The sequence below is a fragment of the Pinus tabuliformis genome, chromosome 9, assembly GCF_031772625.1.
Source record: "Pinus tabuliformis cultivar Carrire ecotype Pingquan chromosome 9, CPIR1, whole genome shotgun sequence".
NCBI lineage: Eukaryota > Viridiplantae > Streptophyta > Pinopsida > Pinales > Pinaceae > Pinus > Pinus tabuliformis.
The window spans coordinates 1,687,455,808-1,687,479,470 of NC_142307.1; positions in this window are offsets into that span (position 1 = coordinate 1,687,455,808).

Genomic DNA, 23,663 nt, shown 5'->3' on the forward strand with positions numbered 1-23,663 from the left:
CTGAGCAACTGGCTCAAGATGCAGAGAAAGTTGTAGGACCACCTATAGCCCAACGCAGGCAGAGACAATCACCTGATCGGTACACTGGATACATGGCTCTTATGAGCAAGTGTGTTGTGACTGAGCCATCCTCTTTCGACGAAGCTGTGGAGGATCCCGCATGGGTAGACGCCATGGTGGAAGAGTATGATTCTATTGTCAGAAACAGTGCATGGGAGATTGTTCCTAGACTAGAAGGGAAATCAGTGGTGGGTTCGAGATGGATCTACAAAGTTAAGCAGGCAGCTGACGGGAGTGTGGAGAAGTACAAGGCAAGATCTGTTTCCCGAGGCTTTTCACAGATTGAGGGGATCGATTATGAGGAGACCTTTGCACCTGTCGCAAGGTATTCTTCCATACGGACGATTCTTGCTCTCTCAGCGCAGATGGGATGGCACATTCATCAGATGGATGTGAAGACTGCATTCCTCAACGGAGTCATTGACGAGGAGGTGTACATTGAGCAACCCGAAGGCTTTGAAGTCTTTAGCAGCGAGTCGCATGTGTGCAGGCTCAAGAGAGCGTTGTATGGGTTGAAGCAAGCACCACGTGCTTGGTACACACAGATAGACAGCTATTTCACAGGACTTGGATTCTCCAAGAGCGAGGCGGATCCGAACCTATACCAGATTGTGGTGGAGGGTAAGTTGCTTATTATTGTACTGTATGTTGATGATTTGATTCTAACGGGTGATGAGCTGTTGATACTGTCATGCAAGAAGGATCTTGCTACAGAGTTTGAGATGAAGGATTTGGGCCTCCTTCACTATTTCCTAGGATTGGAAATATGGCAGCGCAGTGGTGGACTGTTTGTTTCTCAGGGCAAGTATGCTCGGGAGATACTGGAGAAGTTCAACATGCATGGCTGCAAGCCTGTTGATACTCCTCTTCCTGGAGGTTGGAGGAAGGAGGATGCCACTTCGGGAGAAGAAGTGGATGCCACTGTTTATCGAGAGTTGGTGGGGTCACTGATGTATTTTGTCAATACACGACCTGATATATGCTATGCAGTTAACCAGCTTTCACAAGCTATGGTTAAGCCTACCAAGCTCTTCTGGAAGGCGGGCAAGCATGTATTGCGCTACTTGAGAGGCACATCGGGATATGGTTTGTGATACAGACAGGAGGATGAGGTCAAGCTATGTGGTTTCACAGATGTAGATTGGGCAGGGAGCCCAACAGACAGAAAGACCACATCAGGAGGGGTCTTCAGTATTGGATCGACAGTAGTTTCTTGGTACAGCAGGAAACAGAGATCCGTGGCACTCAGTTCAGCGGAGGCCGAGTATATCACAGCAAGTTTGGCTGCATGCGAGGCTATATGGATGAGGAAGATCCTAGTTGGTTTGTTCGGTTCTCATTTGGATCCTACTGTGATTTACTGTGATAACCAGAGTTGCATTAAACTCTCGGCTAATCCTGTATTTCATGATAGATCTAAACATATTGAAATTAGGTACCATCATATCAGAGATTGTGTGCAGCGGAGGATCATGTTACTTTCGTACATTCCAACGGAGGATCAGGATGCTGATATTCTGACGAAGGCTCTCACCAGGAGCAAATTCGAGTACCACCGAGGCAGGATAGGGGTTGCTGATAATCCATATCTTGTCGAGAGGGAGTGTTGAGATTGCAGCAAGATGATGAAGCTTAGTGAAAAGATTCACCTTCACTAAGTGGGCCCGCAGGCTATTTTTGGCGCAAGTCTATTTTTAGACTATGTCTATTTTTAGACATATGGATCATGTCTATGGATTGCAGGTTGCTGTTTATGGATGATTGATCAAGTCGGGAAAAAATAGATGGACTTCTATTTTTGATGAAAGTTTGAGTGATCACAATGTGAGTGATCAAAGTCTATTTTTAGACTGGCTGTCAAAAATAGAAAAGTCAAATATTATTATCTCACAATAATATTTGGACTATAAACTTAATCTTATTCTCTTGGAGCACTTCAGTTTGAGCTACAGAGGTGGCACATGTAGCTGTCAGAAGGAAATACACTTTTCTTATGAGTCAGTTGAGTTGTTGCATGCATGACTTCAGTTAGAACTCAATCAGTTGAGTTTGGTGGAGTTGATTGTGGAGTTGATGGAGTTGTGTTCAGTTTAGCTTTGTTAAACTGGTTGTATTTAGTCTAACTGGCAAATAGACTAGAGATGAGTTGGGTGAATTAGTTATTAATTAATTCACAAGTTATTAACTCATAATAAAACTATAGAATACATCAGTTAACTCAGTTGCATATCAGTGCATGTTCAGTTCAGCAGGGACAGGTGGTAGAGAATCAGATTGCTATTAGTTGTGACTATAGTTGTGCACCAGATCTTGCACAATCAAGGGATTGAGTATGCCAATGAGTTTGCTCACGTATTTGCCCACATTATAGCTTGTGCTCACATCCAACAAAGTGTGAGTGACTATTTTGCAGGTGAAAAACGAGTTTGGTGAGCCATTCTCATCAGTTCTTGAGCAGGTATTGAGCAGTGGAGGCAGGCAAGCAGTGGAAGAGATTTGGAGATCAGATCTGAGCTGTATTGTGTGTAACAGAGGTGGAGATACTTGTGAGAAGTATTATGCTGTGTAATGTTACATGACTCAATCATTAATATACAGATAGTTGGGGTTTTTAGCGAGATGCTTTCCCCGGGATACATACTGTGTTAATGTGTGAATGCTCTTGATGTTTTATTGTTATTGATGCTGCTATATTGATGATCAACGTAGAGGAGCTTATGTATTGTGTATGTTTTCCGCAATAGTACATGATCAGGATAATCTCCATTGGATATGTGTTAAATTATTCGAAGTTTCTACAAAATGAAGAAAAAATGTTATGGTAAGTAATGGGTAAGTAGAAGAAAGGTTGCTGAAGTATAAAGTTGATTGGACAAAAGCACATTTATCATGCTTAATTATATGTTTCAATTTGCATGAGCAGTTGAGAAAGCAAAAGCAATGGTTACAAGTTGATTTAATTAACTCCCCCTCATTCATTTCATTCCTTTACTTACTAATTTCCCCATCTACACGTATGTTCTAGTACTAAAAATCCTTCAAGTCATAAAGGCTTAGAGAATTTCTCTGACTTTTGGTGGGATTGGACCCTCGACTTAATGACTTATGGACATCAAGTGTTAGAATTCCCTTCATAAAATTCATTTCCCTTCATCACCCTAAAAAACCCCTTTTACTTAGGTTAAACGCCATTTGCCTAGGAAAAGTAAACAACCCCAAGTTAAAATTCCATTTCATTCAAGATACCCACAAAAGGATTTTATCCTAAGTATAAAGTGTATGTGAATAAAATGTACAAGAAATTACATTATGCTTAGTGGTATGTTCACTCCACTCATTTCATTTCATATTAATTCTTAACATAATAAAATAGCTCCCTATATAACTTCTCCCATATATAAATAAATCCCTTATGTAATACCCCAACCCTTAGTTTAACTATAAACTATACTTTTATCCCATATCCCTGAAAAAACACTCTTAACCCACCACTTCTCAGTAAGGTTAATATAATCTCGTCATTAAACCCCGCCCGATCATTTAATCCCATCATTAACTCCTAAATAATCCCAAACCACCAAGGATTAAACCCTCCGCCCCCTCCCCAACACCTTTGCCCATTTCATCCATGCACATTTGTCACCGATTGTCATCCAATCATCAGCACCCAAATCCAACGGTCCACAACCATATCGGGTTCACTAGATGTCCAAACTTTACCCACTTGATAAAGTTGTTTTTCCCGGTCCCCATCTGCTATGTGTCAAGCGCTAACATATATCGGGTGACCCCTCCAAAATACCGCCTCCTCCATGAAAGTGGTGTGATGGCTTGGGAAACCACCTCCCAGCCCAACCTGAAAAACCGCCCACTATTCATTTGTAATTTACCCACCAAAAAGTGATCATTGTTCAATAAAAAGGCTGAGAAGCCCTATTTCGCCTTTTTCACTCATTTTCTTTGTGAACCTCTGCAAACCATTGTGACACCTGCAAATGTTGAATCACCAATTGACCTCAAATTTCACTCCTGAAGAAGTTACAGAGACCCCAATCAACCTCTCAGTCCGTACCAGATCCATTCAAACTTCTAGAGTTGCCGAGAACACCGAATTTGAAGTTAATTCACCCATAGTCTAGGTATTTGAAAACAAATTACCAGACACCCTTCCAAATTTGAAAACGTTCAGTATTTAAAGTGTTTTAATCAAGTAAAATTAATTGAAATTACATTAAATTTAAAGCGCATAACCAAGCCCTTCTAAAAGCTTCCAAGTTTCCTTCGAAACTTCTGATATAAGCCTGTATTTCCAAATTCAAATCCACAAGAACTGAATTATGGCTGCCCCCATCACCATGGATGTCAAACCTGTCACGACCCCTCATTTGGACCATGATCACCTTCCCCTGGCGGACAGGGATTTTCAAATTAAAGACACAAGTGCCTATCAACTCCTGCTCAAAATTCATTTTTTGAGTAAGGACATATATCTAAACCATTCTAATGACATTGGCCTTTGGGACTCCAATTTTCCCAAATACCAGTTTCCATATGTGCCATGCCTATTACATTCCCATCCAGAGAGCTATAATGTCCCCAGACCAAAAATTCTTGTTCACTATTATAGCTGAGTCAATCAATGAGATGTTGCAAGTCCAACTAGGTCCAAACCTGACCCCACTCTCCATTGGGGATTTGTTAGACTAGTACACCAAATTAAGCCCATCTAGACTGGCCCAAATATTCAAAGCTTTCATTGTAGAAGAGCAACACATTCCTAAAGAGGCCCCTCCATATGTTTCTGCCATTTTCTCTAAAAGGGGCAAGCAAATTGTAACTATGATATCATGTATACTGGGCTGTACCACAGATGAATTTGTTGATGAGCTCATCCTTGCCTTAATGTCCATTTTCACCCTAGGAAAGCCTCCTTCTACTTTGTACAATTATGCCCAGTTCATAACTGAAAGGATGCATGAACAATTTACCAGAATGCACAAATGAAAGAGTATTCAAGTACTCATTTGTACTTTACCACATGTTTTTGTATTATCAGTCAGATAGATTTCCCTTCACCATCCAGAAGCTGGATACTAGAGGCCAGTCTAGGTCTGTCATATTTTGGACACCATTATTCCATAGGTATTCATCACCATACACCTACACAGACTTCATTGACTCTTTTGTCCACCCAGTCATGACCATGCTGATAGGAAGACCTCCACCCAAGATAAGCCAAGAAATAAAAAGAGTGCTCCAATTTTCCAAGCAATGTAAGGTGGGATATTGGTACCTTTACCAAAATCACACTGAAATAAGAATCTATGGTTCCGAGCTTCCCCCATACAAACTGCCCAAATACCTCCCCATGAGGTTATTTGCTCTAGAGTATTATAGGAAAATAATGAACTTTGATAATGTTAACTTTGTCTCGGCCAAGAAAAGAATTCAGTTCAAGGTCAAAAATCAGTTAGGCGCTTTCATTTTCAATTCTAGAGAAGCAGGAGAGGAAGAAGATCAAATTCTGCAACAAATGAAGTTTAAGAACAATTTCATATGGAGGTATGACCCTCAAGGTTTTATGACCAAACTAAGACAAAAGGTCAAATTGGGACCTTACATTCATGACCCCATACCAAAAATAGAGAGATATGCCAATCAATTTGAGTGGTGGGAAAACAATCTCATAAACAGTGATAGTACAAAGGCAGATGTTGAAAATACCCTGTTTGATCTAGAGAGACAGCTTGATAAAAGCTCATTCCTGCATGTACCAGAGCAAGAAGGAACCATGAGTACCCCTAATATTTTGTAGACTCCTCAGAATGAGGAAAAGTATCCGAAAAGGAATAGAGAGGGAGCCTCCAGTTCAGGTATGGACACATCCAATGTACAATATGAAGCTAGCTAGAGAAAAAGGCCAAGGCTCAATCCTATTTCAGAACAAGAAGACACAGAAGGCTTAGTAGAAATAACTAATACTAAGCTAGACATGAGAAAGGGCACAACTCCATCTGGAGAAACACAGGAGCCATCTACATCACAGACTCAAATTTTAGAAAGGAAGCTTAGTGTAGAAGTCTCCTCATTTAATAAACTCGTTGATAGAGATAGGGACATTAAGGACAGGTTCAAGGAAATCAAAATGAGAAATGAGAAATTGAAGGCACAATCCTATGCACAGTATCTCAAACTTACACCCACCAATCAAACTAGGTTGATGTCAGCTTTTGACATCAAGGAAGGAAAGATGCAAATGTCCTTCATAAAGCCAACTGTACAACAACCAAGAACATCAGCAGATTTCAAGAAGATTGATTTTGAGGTATTGGCAAGGGATATTCATCCCATTGACCAAATTGAATTTCACAAACAGGCTAGAGAAATGATTTACTCCACCCTTACAGGAAAAGCCATAGCTGCCCATCAGTTGCAGAATTCATTGAATAACATCTCAGCCCAATATCAGTTGGAAAAGGCCTCCTCACAGGCCAAAGACACCAGAATCAAGTCTTTGGAAGACTTAGTAATTGAATTGGGACATGATCCTAAAGACATCAAAGCTACTGAACAACTGATTAAAAATAAGAATGATGACATTGCAACACTCAAAAAGTAGTTGAAGATACCTCAATTACAGCACCCCCAGACACAGGAAGTCTTGGAAAACCAAACAAGGCATGAAGAGTTGATGGACTTAGTCCTTAAACTAAATGATCAGTTGAGGGAGACAGAAAAGTAATTGGAAAGCCTAATCCAATTAAAGCAAACTGATATTGGCACTAGCTCAGTGAATGTCATCGTAGCAATCAACATGACTGTTCCTTCCACATTAGCAGCCTCATTGGCTCCCATAGCTCCAATGGCCACAACACAACCAGTTTCTACAGAATCTACATCAGCAACAGGTACATCAGGGGAAGAAGCAGCAAATTTGGTTAAAGCTATGGAATAAATGTCCATACAGACAACAAACATGAATAAGCTCAAAGAAAAGGTGCAAGCTTGGAAACTGATTACAAGATTGCCACAATCATGCATAGAGAAGAAGTGCAAAAGGCTGCCAGGATGAGTGAAATATTGAAAGCCTTGGAGAAGGATTTAACACTCAAAGAACCCCTTGGGCAGGCTAAGGAACAACTATGGGCCAATATCATTGACTCTGTCAATGATATTTGGCCATCTATTCAGGTGATTTTTGAGCAAGTAGAGTTGATAAAACTGGTTACAGAGGCCATCCAGAAAGTAAAGGAAGAATTAGGACAAATGCGAGAAGAGGCTACCAGAATTATCCAATTCCTTAACAACAAGAATAAGTATGAGCTCCAGGAATTGGCAATAGAGGACAAACAAAGACAATTTTGGAGGTTAGAAAGGTCCTCTCCAATAGAAATTTAATGTAAAACTTGGAGGATAAGTGTCAGAATATGCAGGTAGCCATTGACAGATTTATGGCTAAGTTCCGATGTAGAAATTTTGAATAATATAAAACTTATTCACAGAGATTATCCTGATTATACACTATTTTCAGAATGCATGCATAATACATAACCTCTTCTACGTTGATCATCAATTTGCAGAATCAAAAACAATCGCATGCGCACATTGAAACATCAATCACACATATCAACACAGTATGTAATGGGGAAAGAATACAGCTGAAAACCCCCAATTATCTACATATTATAATGATAGAGAACATGTAACAATACATTGTACAATACTCCTCACAAGTACTCAGTACTATCTCCACATGCTACACACAAACTAGCTCAGATCTGAATCAAGTCACAGCTTCAAATCTCCTCCACTATTTGCCTGCCTCTATTGCGCAATCCAAGATGAGAATGGATCTGATCCAAGTTTGGATTCCCTTGGCTTGTACTGTGCAATCCTCATTGGCAATCTCAATCAATGATTGTGCAAATCTCATGCACAGCTATAGTCACAACTGATAGTAGTCTCACCCTTTCACCCACCTCTAACACTTGTCTCCACTGAACTGTCCATGCACTGAGTTAACTGATGTATTCTTTAGTTGATTTATGAGTTAATAATTAGTGAATTAATTAATAATTAATTCACACTACTCATCACTAGTGTATTTGTCAGTTAGACTAAATACAACTAGTTCAACTAAGTCAAACTGAACCCAACTCCATCAACTCCTCAATCAACTCCACCAAACTCAATCACTTGAGTTCTAATTGAAGTCCATCATGCAATAGCTCAACTAACCCATAGGAAAAGCGTATTTCCTTCTGGCAGTTGCATGTGCCACATCCGTAGCTCGAACTGAAGTGCTGCAAGAGGATAAGATAATGTTTATAGTCCAAATACTATTAAGAGCTAATAATATTCGACTGTTCTATTTTTTGACTGGCAGTCTAAAAATAGACTCCGCCCATATGTCTAAAAATAGAGGTCCATCTATTTTTACCAACATGACCAATTATCCATAAATAGCATCCTGCAACTCATAGACCATGATCCATATGTCTAAAAATAGACATAGTCTAAAAATAGACTTTGTGCCAAAAATAGCCTGCAGGCTCACTTAGTGAAGGCGACTTCTTTTCACTAAGCTCCATCATCTTGTTGCATTTTCAACACTCCCTCTCAACAAGATATGGATTATCTGCAACCCCTATCCTGCCTCTGTGGTATTCGAATTTGCTCCTAGTGAGCGCCTTCGTCACGATATCAGCATCCTGATCCTCCGTGGGAATGTATGAAAGTAAAATGATTCTCCGCTGCACACAATCTCTAATATGATGGTACCTGATGTCGATGTGCTTGGATCTATCATGAAATATTGTATTAGCCGAGAGTTTAATGCAACTCTGGTTATCACAATAAATGATAGTAGCCTCCAACTGTGACCTGAACAACCCGACCAGGAACTTCCTCATCTATATAGCCTCGCATGCAGCCAAACTTGCTGCCATATACTCAGCCTCCACTGAACTGAGTGCCACGGATATCTGCTTCATGCTGTACTAAGAAACTGTTGTTGACCTGATACTGAAGATCCCTCCAGATGTGCTCTTTCTGTCCGTTGGGCTCCCTGCCCAATATGCATCCATGAAGCCACATAGCTTCACCTCATCCTCCTGTCTGTACCACAATCCATATCCCGATGTGCCTCTGAGATAACGCAATACATGCTTGCCTGCCTTCCAGAAGAGCTTGGTTGGCTTAACCATAGCTTGTGAAAGCTGGTTAACAGCATAGCATATATTGGGTCGTGTATTGACCAGATACATAAGCGACCCCACCAACTGTCAATAAACAATGGCATCCACTACCTTCGCTGAAGTAGCATCCTCCTTCCTCCAACCTCTAGGAAGAGGAGTATCAACAGGCTTGCAGCCATGCATGTTGAACTTCTCCAGTATCTCTGGGGCATACTTACCCTGAGAAACAAATAGTCCATCAATGCGCTGCCAAATTTCCAATCCCAGGAAATAATGAAGGAGGCCCAAGTCCTTCATCTCAAACTCTCTAGCAAGATCCTCCTTGCATGAAAGTATCAACAACTCATCTCCCGTCAAAATCAATTCATCTACATAAAGTAAAATGATCAGCAACTTACCCTCCACAACAATTTGGTATAGGTTAGGATCCGCCTCACTTTTGGAGAATCCAAGTCCGAAGAAATAACTGTTTGTCCGTGTGTACCAAGCATAAGGTGCTTGTTTCAACCCATACAATGCTCTCTTGAGCTTGCAAACATGCGACTCGATGCTAAAGATCTCGAAACCTTCGGGCTGCTCTATGTACAACTCCTCCTCAATGACTCTGTTGAGGAACGCAGTCTTCACATCCATCGGATGGATGTGCCACCCCATCTTCACTGAGAGAGCAAGACTCATCCGTATGGAAGAATACCTTGCGACAGGTGCAAAGGCCTCCTCATAATCGGTCCCCTCTATCTGTGAGAAGCCTCGGGCAACAAATCTTGCCTTGTACTTCTCCACACTCCCGTCGGCTGCCTGCTTCACTTTTAGATCCATCTCGAACCCACCACTGATTTCCCTTCCAGTCTTGGGACAATCTCCCATGCACTGTTTCTGACAATCGAATCATACTCTTCCACCATGGCATCTACCCATGTTGGATCCTCCACAGCTTCCTCGAAAGAGGATGGCTCAGTCACGACACATTTTCTCACAAGAGCCATGTATCCAGTGTACCGATCAGGTGACTGTCTCAGTCTGCACTATTTTTTAGGTGGTCCTATAACCTTCTCTGCATCTTGAGCCAGTCACTCAGCTTCTGTAGTGCGCTTTCGCCCTCTGATGGTTGGTGCTACATGAGTGGTCTCTTCCACTCCATGAACTTCATCTTGTGGCTGATCCACATCCTAAAGAACATCCTTAGGAACTAATAGCTCCTCATCTGCATGCAAGTGTGGCTCCCTCTCAAGCGAACACTTCATGGATTTCTCCTCCTGAAATTTGATATCTTGTCGCACAACAGTCTTGCGACTATCTGGCAAATACACACGATAGTTGTGGGGCATATCAATGTACCCCACAAATATCCTAACCTCTATGGTCAGCTCCAGATTCTTCCTGGCATCCTTCATCACATGCATGTAAACAGGAGAACCAAAAATCCTCAAATGGGAAATATCAGGCCTCTTACCAGAATAAGCCCCCTCAGGTGTACTCATGCCAAGTATCTTGTGAGGACAATGATTCTGCACATATACTGTAGTATTGCATACCTCCACCCACAAGTGAAGGGGTAGGCCCTGATCATGCAACATCGCCCGTGCAACACCCACGATCGTTTTGTTCTTCCGCTCAGCAACCTCGTTGTGCTGTGGGTTATGGGGAGCTATGAGCTCTCTTTGAATCCCTTCTATGCTGCAGAAGTCCTTGAACTCGCCAAAGATGAATTCACCACCATTGTTGCTCCTAAGAGCCTTCATCTTCTTCCCCGATTCCTTCTCGAACAGTGCTTTGAACTCACAGAACTTTGAGTATGTCTCGCTCTTCTTCTGCATGAAGAAGATCCAACACTTTCGAGAGAAATCATCAACAAAGATCACATAATACTTGTGCTTTGCTGTCGAAGCTACTGAGAAAGGTCCACACACGTCTATGTGAATTCTCTCAAGGATCGTCATGGCACGACTATCCTTCTCGTGAAAGGTGGCTTTCACAAATTTTCCCAAAGTACACCCCTTGCACTGATCTGATTGCGCAAGAGTGCCTTTAGGAAGCCCAGTAGGAATCTACTGTAGTATCTTCAAAGCTCCATGGTGAAGGTGGCCCAATCTCCAGTTCCACAGCTCGCCATCATCCCGGCTCACCACTCCTTTTGCCTTGCATGCCATTGTTGCGCAGCCATCTACAAGCAATTGATAAAGGTTCTTGACTCGAACCCCTATCTTCCAGGTTTCTCCAGTTGTCTTACTGCGTAGGAAAGCCTTTCCCTTGCTGAAGACAACATCATATCCCTTGTCTTCTAACATCGCCACAGAGATAAGATTCTTCTTCAATCCTGGAACATGCATCACTTCCTTCAATACGAATGGTTTACGAGACTCCCTCTCAAAGGAAATGGTACCAATACCGGTCACACTGTATCTACCATCATCGCCCATCTCGATGTGCACTCCAAGATCTTTCTCATCCAGATCAGATGACAAATCTCGATCTCTTGTCATGTGAAAAGATGCACCATTGTCCAAGAACCATACTAATCCCATCACACTTGATACCAAGCATGTGATCAGTGAAAATTCTAGCTCAAACTGTGAGGCTAAGGCCTCTCCCACTGTAAATCCAGGCCTCTTCTGCGGACAATTTGTGGCATAATGTCCATGATGGTGACAGTGAAAGCACTTCACCTTGGACATGTCCTGCTTCTTGCCTTTTGCACCAGAATGAGAAGCTTTCTTGTTCTTCCCCTTCTTTTCTTTGGCAGCCAAAGCGCAATTTTCTTCATCAGATGCCTTTGATGAAGATCCGTCCTTGGTATTCCACCTGATCTCCTCTTGCACAAGATCTGACCAAAGTATCTCCCATCCTGGTAATTTCTCCTGACCATTGACAGAGTCCTGATAGGAATGCCAACTCTTCAGAAGACCAAGGAGAGCCAAGCTCACCAAGTCCTCATCATCGACAGTCACCACCACACTTCCCAGCTCATCCCGGCATTGGGTGAACTTCGTGAGATACTTGGGCATACTGTCTCCTTTCTCACACTTAATGTTTCTAAGTTTATCCTTGAGCACCAATTTCCTCTGGTCACTCTTAATTTGTAATAAATCTGTCAATGCTTTCCACATCAAGTATGGAGAAGCCTTTCCATGCAGGCTGGATACAATGTGATCCTTCACGCCCTCCAACAGAATCCTTCGACATTTTGTTGTCTTCTTTTGCCAAGCCTCAACGTGAGCAGCATCAGTAGGCTTTGGGACTTCAACATCTATGAACTCCTTCAACCCATTGTCATCTAACACCGCCTCCATCCTGTCTTTCCATGCAATATAATTCGAGCTGCCTTCAAGGGCATACTCCAATCGCAATCCGTTGAAAGACATTTCAACTTCGAGAACAAGAAAACACTGCTGCAAATTCGAATTCCACCAACTCAAAACTCAACCGCTTCTAATATAAAATTCGTGAGAACAAAGTATTTCTCATGCAGAGATTGACTATATGGGCATTTACTGGATATCTCACCTTCCAAAAGAAGGATGAATCCAGAGGTTACCTGGCCCAATTACAAACTCTGCCTGAAGAAATAAAATGTAATCACTTTATGAATAATAGATATGATGATAAACTTCGCTCTGATACCAGGTAGAAATTTTGAATAATATAACACTTATTCACCAAGATTATCCTGATTATACACTATTTGCAGAATGCATGCATAATACATAACCTCCTCTACGTTGATCATCAATTTGCGGAATAAAAAACAATCGTATGCACACATTGAAACATCAATCACACATATCAACACAGTATGTAATGGGGAAAGCATACAGCTGAAAACCCCCAACTATCTGTATATTATAATGATAGAGAACATGCAACAATACATAGTACAATACTCCTCACAGGTACTCAGTACTATCTCCACATGCTACACACAAACTAGCTCAGATCTGAATCAAGTCACAGGTTCAAATCTCCTCCACTGTTTGCTTGCCTCTACTGCGCAATCCAAGATGAGAATGGATCTGATCCAAGTTCGAATTCCCTTGGCTTGTACTGCGCAATCCTCATTGGAAATCTCAATCAATGATTGTGCAAATCTCATGCACAACTATAGTCACAACTGATAGTAGTCTCACCCTTTCACCCACCTCTAACACTTGTCTCCAATGAACTGTCCATGAACTGAGTTAACTGATGTATTATTTAGTTGATTTATGAGTTAATAATTAGTGAATTAATTAATAATTAATTCACACCACTCATCACTAGTGTATTTGTCAGTTAGACTAAATACAACTAGTTCAACTAAGTCAAACTGAACACAACTCCATCAACTCCTCAATCAACTCCACCAAACTCAATCACTTGAGTTCTAACTAAAGTCCATCATGCAATAGCTCAACTAACCCATAGGAAAAGTGTATTTCCTTCTGGCAATTGCATGTGCCACATCCGTAGCTCGAACTGAAGTGCTGCAAGAGGATAAGATAATGTTTATAGTCCAAATATTATTAAGAGCTAATAATATTTGACTGTTCTATTTTTTGACTGGTAGTCTAAAAATAGACTCTGCCCATATGTCTAAAAATAGAGGTTCATCTATTTTTACCAACATGACCAATCATCCATAAATAGCATCCTACAACTTATAGACCATGATCCATATGTCTAAAAATAGACTTTGCGCCAAAAATAGCCTACAGGCTCACTTAGTGAAGGTGACTTCTTTTCACTAAGCTCCATCATCTTATTTTATTTTCAACATCCAAATCTTGAGAGAAAAGGGATTACCTAGTCCCTTAGTGATTAATGACAAGCTCATGACACAAGAGGATTACAACAAGAAAATCAGAGAGGTAGAAAAAGATTAGGTGAATATATGATCAATGAAGGCATTGCCAATAGGCAAAGTACTCTACCAAACATTTGAATTACCTCTAGCATGAGGTAAAACACTTGTTTATCAACAAGCCTACTTTTTCCAAATACACCGAGGTAGATGAAATATATAGGAGGATGCTAAAAATCCAATTACCTGATACTGAAACATTGGAGAAATTAACTGATTTACTATAGAAATATTCAGTAAAAGGGTTAATGTAGAGTGAAAGTAAAACAACATGGTAAAAGGATGAAGACAAATCAGTAGAGTCAAAGTGTATCAGTGTCAAAATGTATCAGATGAAAGCCTAAAGTAAATGAAGCTTCCAATGTGAAAGATCAAACAACAAAGTAACATAAAGGGATAAAAATCAAAGCATAAAAGCTAGCAGTACCAAAATAAAAGGGACAACATGAAGCAGTTCAATAGTTGTCTCTATCTTCTTGCAAGAAGATATTATTCTTTCCTATATTAAATATCAAATTAGTTTGAGATATTTTGTGATAAACTTTTGTATAGATAATTCACAATTCGAAGTATGTAGGGTGGATTCTATTAGACATTTCTATAGAATTTTTGATCAGGAAGGTACAGAAGGTTATTGTATCAGTTGATGAGCCATCAACTTGGATTGATAAATAAAGATCAGAATTTTCCAAGGATTCATGTGTTGAGTGAATTTCAGACAAGTATTTTCATGTGTTATTGTCATTCATCTCAAAGTTATTCATAATCTTGTATGTGTTTCAATCTAAATGTTATAACTGGAATAATATTTCAGAACTTGTTTAAATCAAAATTTGTCTTAACAGTTAAGCATTTGAATGCTTCTAATATTTAAATTAAAGAATTCTTAATTGCTCTTTGGTTTAGATTGTTTTCATGAATAATCCAGGTTAAAGGATTCTTAACTGCCCTTTGATTTCGATTACCCCTTCCTTCCTCATTCATTATCCGGGTCTGAGAACCCTTAACTGCTCTCTCACCCCGAGTGAAACCCTTTCACCCCTCTATCTCAAACAATATGAAATACACTCTACTATCTTGCCCTTGGAACATCCCCTTTAGTGAGTTAATTTATTTTTACTTCCTTATTAGTTGACTCCATAGCCCAATTGTCTAAAAGACATCAATTTATCCATCTGTCTAAGCAGATCCCACCACCCAATCTCAAACACAAATCAAACACCCTTAGAACAATCGTAGCTAGCCTAAAACATCTTAACTAAAACAAAGTTAAATTTTAAAGAGAGAGCCCTCTTTGAGCATCAGGAAGGCTAGGTCCTAATCTCTAAAAGCGGATTGTGGTTACCTTTGGTTTTTATTTCTTATTACTTCAAAGGAATTATCAGAGTGATAAGAGTGCCCAAAGATTGTAACCATTGGACTCCTAGTACAACAACAATACCACCCATTGGAATGGAAAGCATTGGAGTATTCAATACATATTCTCCCATCGATAGCTTGATATTATGGCACTTTCCCGAGAAATTTATGGTTCCTCCATTTGCAACCATCACTTGACACTCTAGTGCTAGATATAAGAAGAAATTTAACTCATTGACTATCTTACAATGAATAAAATTATGGGTACTACCCAAGTCAATCAACACTATTACCTTTTTCTTCTTGATATGTCCTTCTATATTGAGAGATTGAGGAGTGGTAATTCCTGACAATGCTTTACAAGATATTGCTGGATTCATTTCTTCTTTCTTTGGGGTTGGTTCCTAGTGTATATCGTCTTCTTTTGATGTTTCTTATTTTTTCTTCCTCCTCTTCACAATTGATGTAAATTAATTTCATCTCAGCACACTTATGCCATTTAGTGTATTTTCTATCACAACTTTTACAACTCCCTTTTGCCCTTTTTTCTTCCAATTGTTGTTGTTAGGTTCCTATACCAATAGGTGTCATATATCATGATTGACTTGGTTTAGTTCTGAAATATGTACATTCCTTTGCTTCTACAAATGTTTTCCATATTTGTAAAAAATCAAAAAATTAAAAAATGTAAAGAGGGCATGTCCTAGAAAAAGAATAAAAGGACAAAAAGAATAAATAAAAGGTCCGAAAAAATGAAAAAAAATGAAACCCAAGAAAAACAAAAAGACCATGAAAGTGTGCAAGTCCAAATGACACTACTATTTTACTTTTGTGTAATAAAAGTTGTGTGCAGCTTGTCACCTATGCCACAATCCATGGTAGCCAAATAATTTAAACTTGGTAATTCCTTGTTTTCAATTTCACGTTTATAAAGATAGAGAACAAAATCTGACCAAACTATTTAATCTTGGCAGATAAGTACATAGGTAGAGTGAATAAAAGGGGCTCAATTGTTTAATCTGAGCCCTTGGATGTAATAAGGCTAGACTTAGATAGATATCACTATGTAAAGGAAAAGAACGTTTGAAAAGGGTTTGTCAGTCTAAGTGCACCCTAATAAAGGAGTGAAAATGCTAGGATAAAGTAGGTAGGGTAAGTAGATGATGGTTGCAGAATAAATGTGTGGTGAATGCTTAAGTTTAATGGTTAAATATTTTGCTTTCATCACTTGGAAAAAGCACAACTCATATTGGAGACAACACATCAAAGAAACAAAGTCAAATTAATTAATTTCCCTATCCATTTTCCCCTTAAGTTTCACTAATTTCTCCTAAGTACTAAAGGAAATTACAAAGTTAGAGGGGCTTAGAGCATTTCTCTGACTTTTGGAGGGACCAGACCCTCGGCCCAATAATTTGGAATACGTAAAGTACTTAAATTCCCTTCCTCAACAATTACCCCTTCATAAAGTCACTCACTCCCTTTATAAAGCTTTTCCTAAGTAAAATACTATTTTACTTAGGGAAATTAAAACATTCTCCATATAAACCCTCATATTTGTTTAGCCTAAGTTATAAATGTTACATGATGAAATATACTTTCTGAAGCGTTTTATCTTAGTGCATGTTGAATTTCCACAAATTCATATTAACTTTTAACTTGTATTATTTAACTCTCGAAAATAAAACACCCATTACCCGTATTATTATTAAAATCCCAATAAATTATATATCCCACCCTTGGTCGCAAAATAACCATAATAAAACCAATAATTGGTATTAATTAGTTAAATAATAACTAATTAAGAACCCCGACCCCGCCATGTTAAATGAGGATTAATTAGTCACCGGGATTAATTAATAACTCAGTGACCAATCAGATCACCCCTGATATGAGTAACTCCTTTAATTAATATTGGGCCCACCCTCCATTATCCATCAGTCACTTCATCACCCCGACCATCGTCTGATCGGATCCCTCAGATCCGACGGCTATCGCTCATATCGCGCGGGCCTTTTGGTCGGCCTTTAGTGTGTGATGTGAGTGGTTTCCCAAATAGTGCCGATGCTACGTGTCGAAAAAAGTGTGGAATTTCATTGCCCTCCTTCAATATTTCCCACCTCCCATAAGCGGTGCAATGAAACCCACTTACCGCTTCCCACAAACAATAAAAAACATCAAATCACCCCTACTGACGTAACCTGTCACTGTCGTTAACCCGCCAATATCAACCATTTACCTGTTTAAACACGAAAACCCCAGTTTTTCTCGTTTTCACCTGATTATGCAGTAAAACCCTATGTAACCCATCTGCGCCACCTGAAGCCTCTGTTAACTGATTCAACCATGGTTTACCTCCTGAAAAGAATTTTGGACTCACTCCACAGACCACTCAAGCTCAAAGAAACCTTTTCGACCTCCCCTGCAAACCAATGCTTTCTTAACAATTTGTTTTGTTTTACAGGTGATCAGAAGACAACAACCTTGGATAAATAGTCTTAATACTAGTCATAAGACTTGTTTACTCCAAGATTGTTATCAAATCTATTCAAACAGAGATGGAAAATAAAACATACAGTTAAAAGACAAGCAGAGGAAACATGAAATTAAATGATTTACTGTTGAAATAGACAGTAAAAACCTAAAACATACAGGAAGGTAAAAGGACACAGTAAAGAACAATCAAAGTGTATCAGGGTTAAAGAGTATCAAATTGAAGACCAAGTCAAGTAAATCAGCTAGCATGAAGATAAACAACAGGGAAGACAATTACAGAGCATACAGATTCATGTCAAAGTGAAGACAGATGAAAAAACAGAGTGGTAAAAGTAAATAGTAAACAATAAACAGTAAAAGTAAAAATGGATGCAGTAAGGGTTAAATAGATATGAAAACAGTTTCACCATCAACAATGAAGTTTATCCAAATTAAAAGTGAAAAAAAGTTAAAATAAATTCAAGGTTAAAAGATGAAATCAAAGCATAAATGGTACATTATTCAAATATTTCCTGTTTAAGTCATAGTTTTGCAGAAACTATTGTGACCAATCAAAGATGTATTTTGAAAAATGGGAGGAGGTTTTGGTTCCTAAAATGATAATCTCCAAAAAACTCACTCCCTTTTTACAGAGGTATTACCCAAAGAGAGATAAGGGCATGTCTTCATAGCCTATTTTTTAGTTTGTACAAAGTCCTCTTTTTGACATCTTTTTGCAGGGAATATTGTGAATAGTTGGAGCTGCATTTTGCGAAACTAAGAGAGGTTTATCTCACAAGCATTCGTATCTACAATAACCTCTTTCACTTTTTACATATCTATCTTGGATTGAAATATAAAAGCGTATGATTGGACCCTAAGTTTGCAGAATCTTTGGGGCAGAATGCACAAAGGAAGGATGCAGTTAGTGATTGGGATGCATCATCATCAACTAAGAGTTGATATCAAATTCGAATTTCTCTTCTAGGTCACCATAAATCCATAAAATTAGTGCCAAATAGATTCATTACTTTTGAATGTCCTTTATTCAAGTTCTATTATTGTAAAACTGTTGGAGATATTTGTAAACCAATCTTGATATTTTTTCAAGATATTTCAGTTTAGAATTTGTATAAATACTTCTTCATTTGAATTATTTGGTTTGGATTCTACAACATTTCTATATACATTTTCTTCTGGAATTGAAGTGATATTGTAACAACATTTTTATGGCTTGCTGGATCAAGGAATAAAGCTAAGTCAATTTACAGGATAGTTGTGTCAAACAGGAATCAAATAAGTATTCTATATCTCTTGTGTTTTACTGTTTCCCTTTTGTTTATTAGTAATCATATGTGTTTTCATGAAATCTGAATGATAAACGAAATAATGATATTTCAGAATTTGCTTTGTTGCAATCTGTTTTAAAAGGTTTATCATTCTTAATGTTTTCTTCTAGACTATCATAATTAGGGAATTCTTAAATGCTCCCTTGCTTTCATAGTTCATCACAATGATCCGTTTAACAAAGAATACTTAATTGCTGCTTGTTAATGAGTACCCTATATTCTGCATATTAAACCTGGTTAAAGGATTCTTCATTGCCCTTTCTCCCTATTTATTACCATTTCATCCATCCATCTGAACTTGGCATTTGCCTTTTGTTTTACTACCTTGCCCTGTGATTTTTCCCTTTGGTGATTAATCTGATCCAGTTTATCCATAACTCTATTGACTCCATAGCCCAATGGCTTGAAGGCCTTGCTCTGTCCATTTGTTTCCAGAATTCCACCACCCAACTAAAAATCCCTTAAAAGCATTCATAACTAGCCTAATATCCCATAAAACAAAGCTAAATCATAAAGAGAGAGCCCTCTCTGAGTACAGATTGGCTAGATTATGTACTTAAAAGATTGGTTTGTGGTTACCTCAGAAATTTATTTTTTTAACCTTGAGAAAATTCTAAGTGATAACAGTTGTGGTGTCAACCTTGTAGGTTATGGAAGGCTAGGAGCAACCACACTTCCATCTTTATTGTTGTGAGTCGTAGGCTTTCTTGTTTTCATAATTTTGCTTTCAATTTTCCTTGCTAACTAGAATGTCTTCTCCAATGAATCAGGTTCCCAAAGGCAAATCTCATGTTGGATGCTATCCTTTAGAGCCCCTATGAAGACATCAATCCTATTCTTCTCTCAAATATCATTTATCCTTATATTGAATTTTTGGAAGTCCTCAATGTGCTCCACTATTGAACCCTTTTGTTTGAGATTTATCATTTGGCTAAGGAAGGTGTTGCTCTTTATATCCTCATAATAGGATATCATTTCCTTCATAAGAAGTGACCAAATGATAATTTTTTTATGAGAGAAAAGCCATCGATACCATACAAACTGATTGGGTTCTAAATATAAAGTTGCAATGCGTACCTTTTGTGTGTTTTGCACATTATAGAGATCAAAATATTGCTCCATTTGTAATATCCATTTTATGGGATCCTTGCCGTCAAACTTCCTCATGTCAATCTTTGGAATATTTTGGGTCTTCAATCAAATGTTAGAGTCTATTAAATCATGATTAACATTTCTTTTGTTCTCATCATGACTTTCCTCTACTACCTTTTCGCCATTAGGAAGAATTTCTTGTAGCAACTTTGCCAAACCTTCCTTCAAACCTTCGATGTTTTTCTTCAAATATTCAATGTTCCCTTTTGCTTCATTGATGCCATTCTTTATGCCATCCATATTAGCTTCCATTCCATTCTTCAAACAATCTATCTCAACTTCTGTTACCTTTTGTGAGAGTGAAATTCGTTGCACTTGGTCTCGTAATTTTGATATATCATGTTGCATTTCTTCCTCTTCTTCATGAGTCATAGTAGAGATTTTGAGTTGCTTACTAGGTGTTTCCATTTTATTTCTTTGGGGCATCAATTAATGATAATTATGCTTCACTATTCCCTTTGAATAACTTCAAACTAATTTTTCAGACAAAACTTATGCATTTTTTTAAAAAGACTGCACACCTTTTTTTGATTTTTAGGAGCTCGATATTGAATTTGATGTATCTCTAAAATTTCGAATCTCCAAGATCTGAAATTATGACCTGTGGTAGCCCTCTAAGTCCTATTTCCAACACCATAAGTCTTATTGAAATTGGATTCTACAAGAAAATGTTATGCCCAATCTCCCAAGATGACCTGATTATATAATTTTTCAGTAGAGAGAAATTGTACGAAGTGTCACATGTCATTGTTTCGACCTTCATATCTGAAAATGATACCCAACACACTACAGTCTATCCTCTTTATATAAATATTTATGAAATTTGAATCCGATGCTCAGAGAAAAAGTTACGATGCTTTTCCCAAGGTTACCAGTTTGAGATGGAATTTGAGAGCTTGCAAAAATCCTAACTTCCTCAGATACTATCTCCGAACATATAGTGATGCAAGATTTGAAATGCGGAAATGAAGTTTGCCTCAATTTTAGCTCAAATGGGTTTTAATTTTAGCCTCTAAAACTTCGTATAAACTAAGTTATAGTGAAAATACCACAACGACCTCTTTGAAGTAGCAAAACCCTAGAATCTGAAACTCTGATACCAAATGTTATGCAACCAACTCACAAAATACAAGAAGAGATAGATAAACGACTTCAAAATAAGCCTCATCGAGGGGGAAAACTCCTTCAAATTACACAAATGAATAATTCATGGATGATTCAAATGAAAAAAAACCTCGTTTCTATATATAGGATTCTAAGGGGTCACAATATAATCATAGTCGACATAACAATAATAATGTAAGGGCACAACAATAACAATAGTAGGCTTCTATGGGGAACAAAAATAACAATATGGGGACTACATGGGCACAACAATAATAATAAGGGGGCCACACTAATAATAATGAGGGAATACAGTAATGTTATAGGGACCTAACATCACTCGAGGACTAAGCGCCTCGTCATAGCCCATGGACATATGTTGAAAAAGGGGAATGGGGATCAAAGAAAAAGGGGCTAAAATGGATTGAAATGTGTCTTCTATGAGATATTTTAATACAAAATTACCGAGGTGATAACTGCCTGATAATGGAATACATGGCTTTAAAGACATAGTGGGTTGGTAGTTGAAACGTTTTAGAAGGACATGGAGCATTCAAAAATCGGCATGGGCTGACCCTATAAAGCCTCTTGTGAAAACAAACTAGCATCAAAAAAGACATGGTAAATGAAATTGACTATACCACGCCGAGGCCTCTAGTGAGTAAATGAATTTATAGAATCTCGGCAAGACTTAATGATTCAGCATGGAGCTCCATGCAGAGGGGAGATGAAGTACTTCCCATATGACCTTGTCTTTGTACCACAACCTGAGGCTGATAGTTTAATCACTCCCAGCTCTTGAAAATGAGTGATTTAAGCAATAAAGGTAGAAGAGGAGGAGTATCATTAAAAATCTGTTACCCAATCAAATGAAATACTAGGTATGGGCATGGACATATTTTTCTAATGTTTCATCTAATGGTTGCTTGATTTGTTATCATGTACTATGTTGTAATTTAATGAAGCGATTAATATTTTGTAGTCATTTTTAGGCCAGAAATTCATCCCAGGCCAAGACATCTAGTCAATATGACAGCTGAGGCTCAACTGAGATATTTTGTTGTAATTATTGTTCAATGCTCCCCTCTCTAGATAAATAGTGGGAAGCAACACTTCACAGAGGTTTAGAATTTTTGGAAAGAAACCCCTGACTGGATCCTTTTCTTATTTCACAAAGGAATTATATGAACATTGATGTATGCATTCTATCAGAGTATTTAATGGAATAATAATGATGATTCAAACTCCTTGATTTGTAGTATGTTTTTCTCTCTTAGTATTTCCATATGTGTTTGACATTCTCCCTAGATTGCATGTAAGTAGCAGCTAGATATATTTCCATTATATGCAGATTCATTTCAGTCAATTCTTTGATAAAGAATTCCTATATTGATATGGTGAGAAGGTGTTTAAAATGCAGTCCATGCATCTCAGGACCTTATACAACTTTCATTGCTCTTATTTTCCTCTAAATCCATAGATACATAGTTCTTAAAGTCTAAGCCCTATTTTGATGGATTTTCTCTCTATTGTCTTCTACTATTCCATCTCCATTAAAAATTGATTTGTTGTGAGTTTCAATCTGATTTGGCCACCATTCTTTGAGTATTACTCCCTATGGAATTCTGCACACATGTTATTTCTTACATTGTGCTTTCATGAGCGGTTCTGAACTGACCCTTTTCAAACTAATCATGATAGAAAACTATTAGTGTTGCAAGCCCTTAAGATAAATCTACTAGGACTACGTAAGATATCCTGGGAACTGGTCTATAATCAACCCAAAGGATGTCTCTAGGAAGTTTTCCTTATCCCCTGAAGCACTGCTGCTACAAGTGCTAGAATTAGCTACAACGTCTTTTTTGCATCGTTACCAAGGAACAAAATTGTGAAATACGTTTCCCTAAGTATGAAAAATCATTCCATTCCCCTTATTAGGTTAGGGAGCCAAGTGTGGGTTGAAGAGTTCTCACCTTGGCGGCTCCACCATATATATTTTTGTTTTTCATTCTATCTCCTAAAAGGCCTCATACCTATGCAAACCCCTCTCAACAAAAATCCTTATCCAGTTCACAGAAGGCTGCAATTCGTTGTTCTGAGTATACTCTTAGAGTTCTAGTATATCCTCCG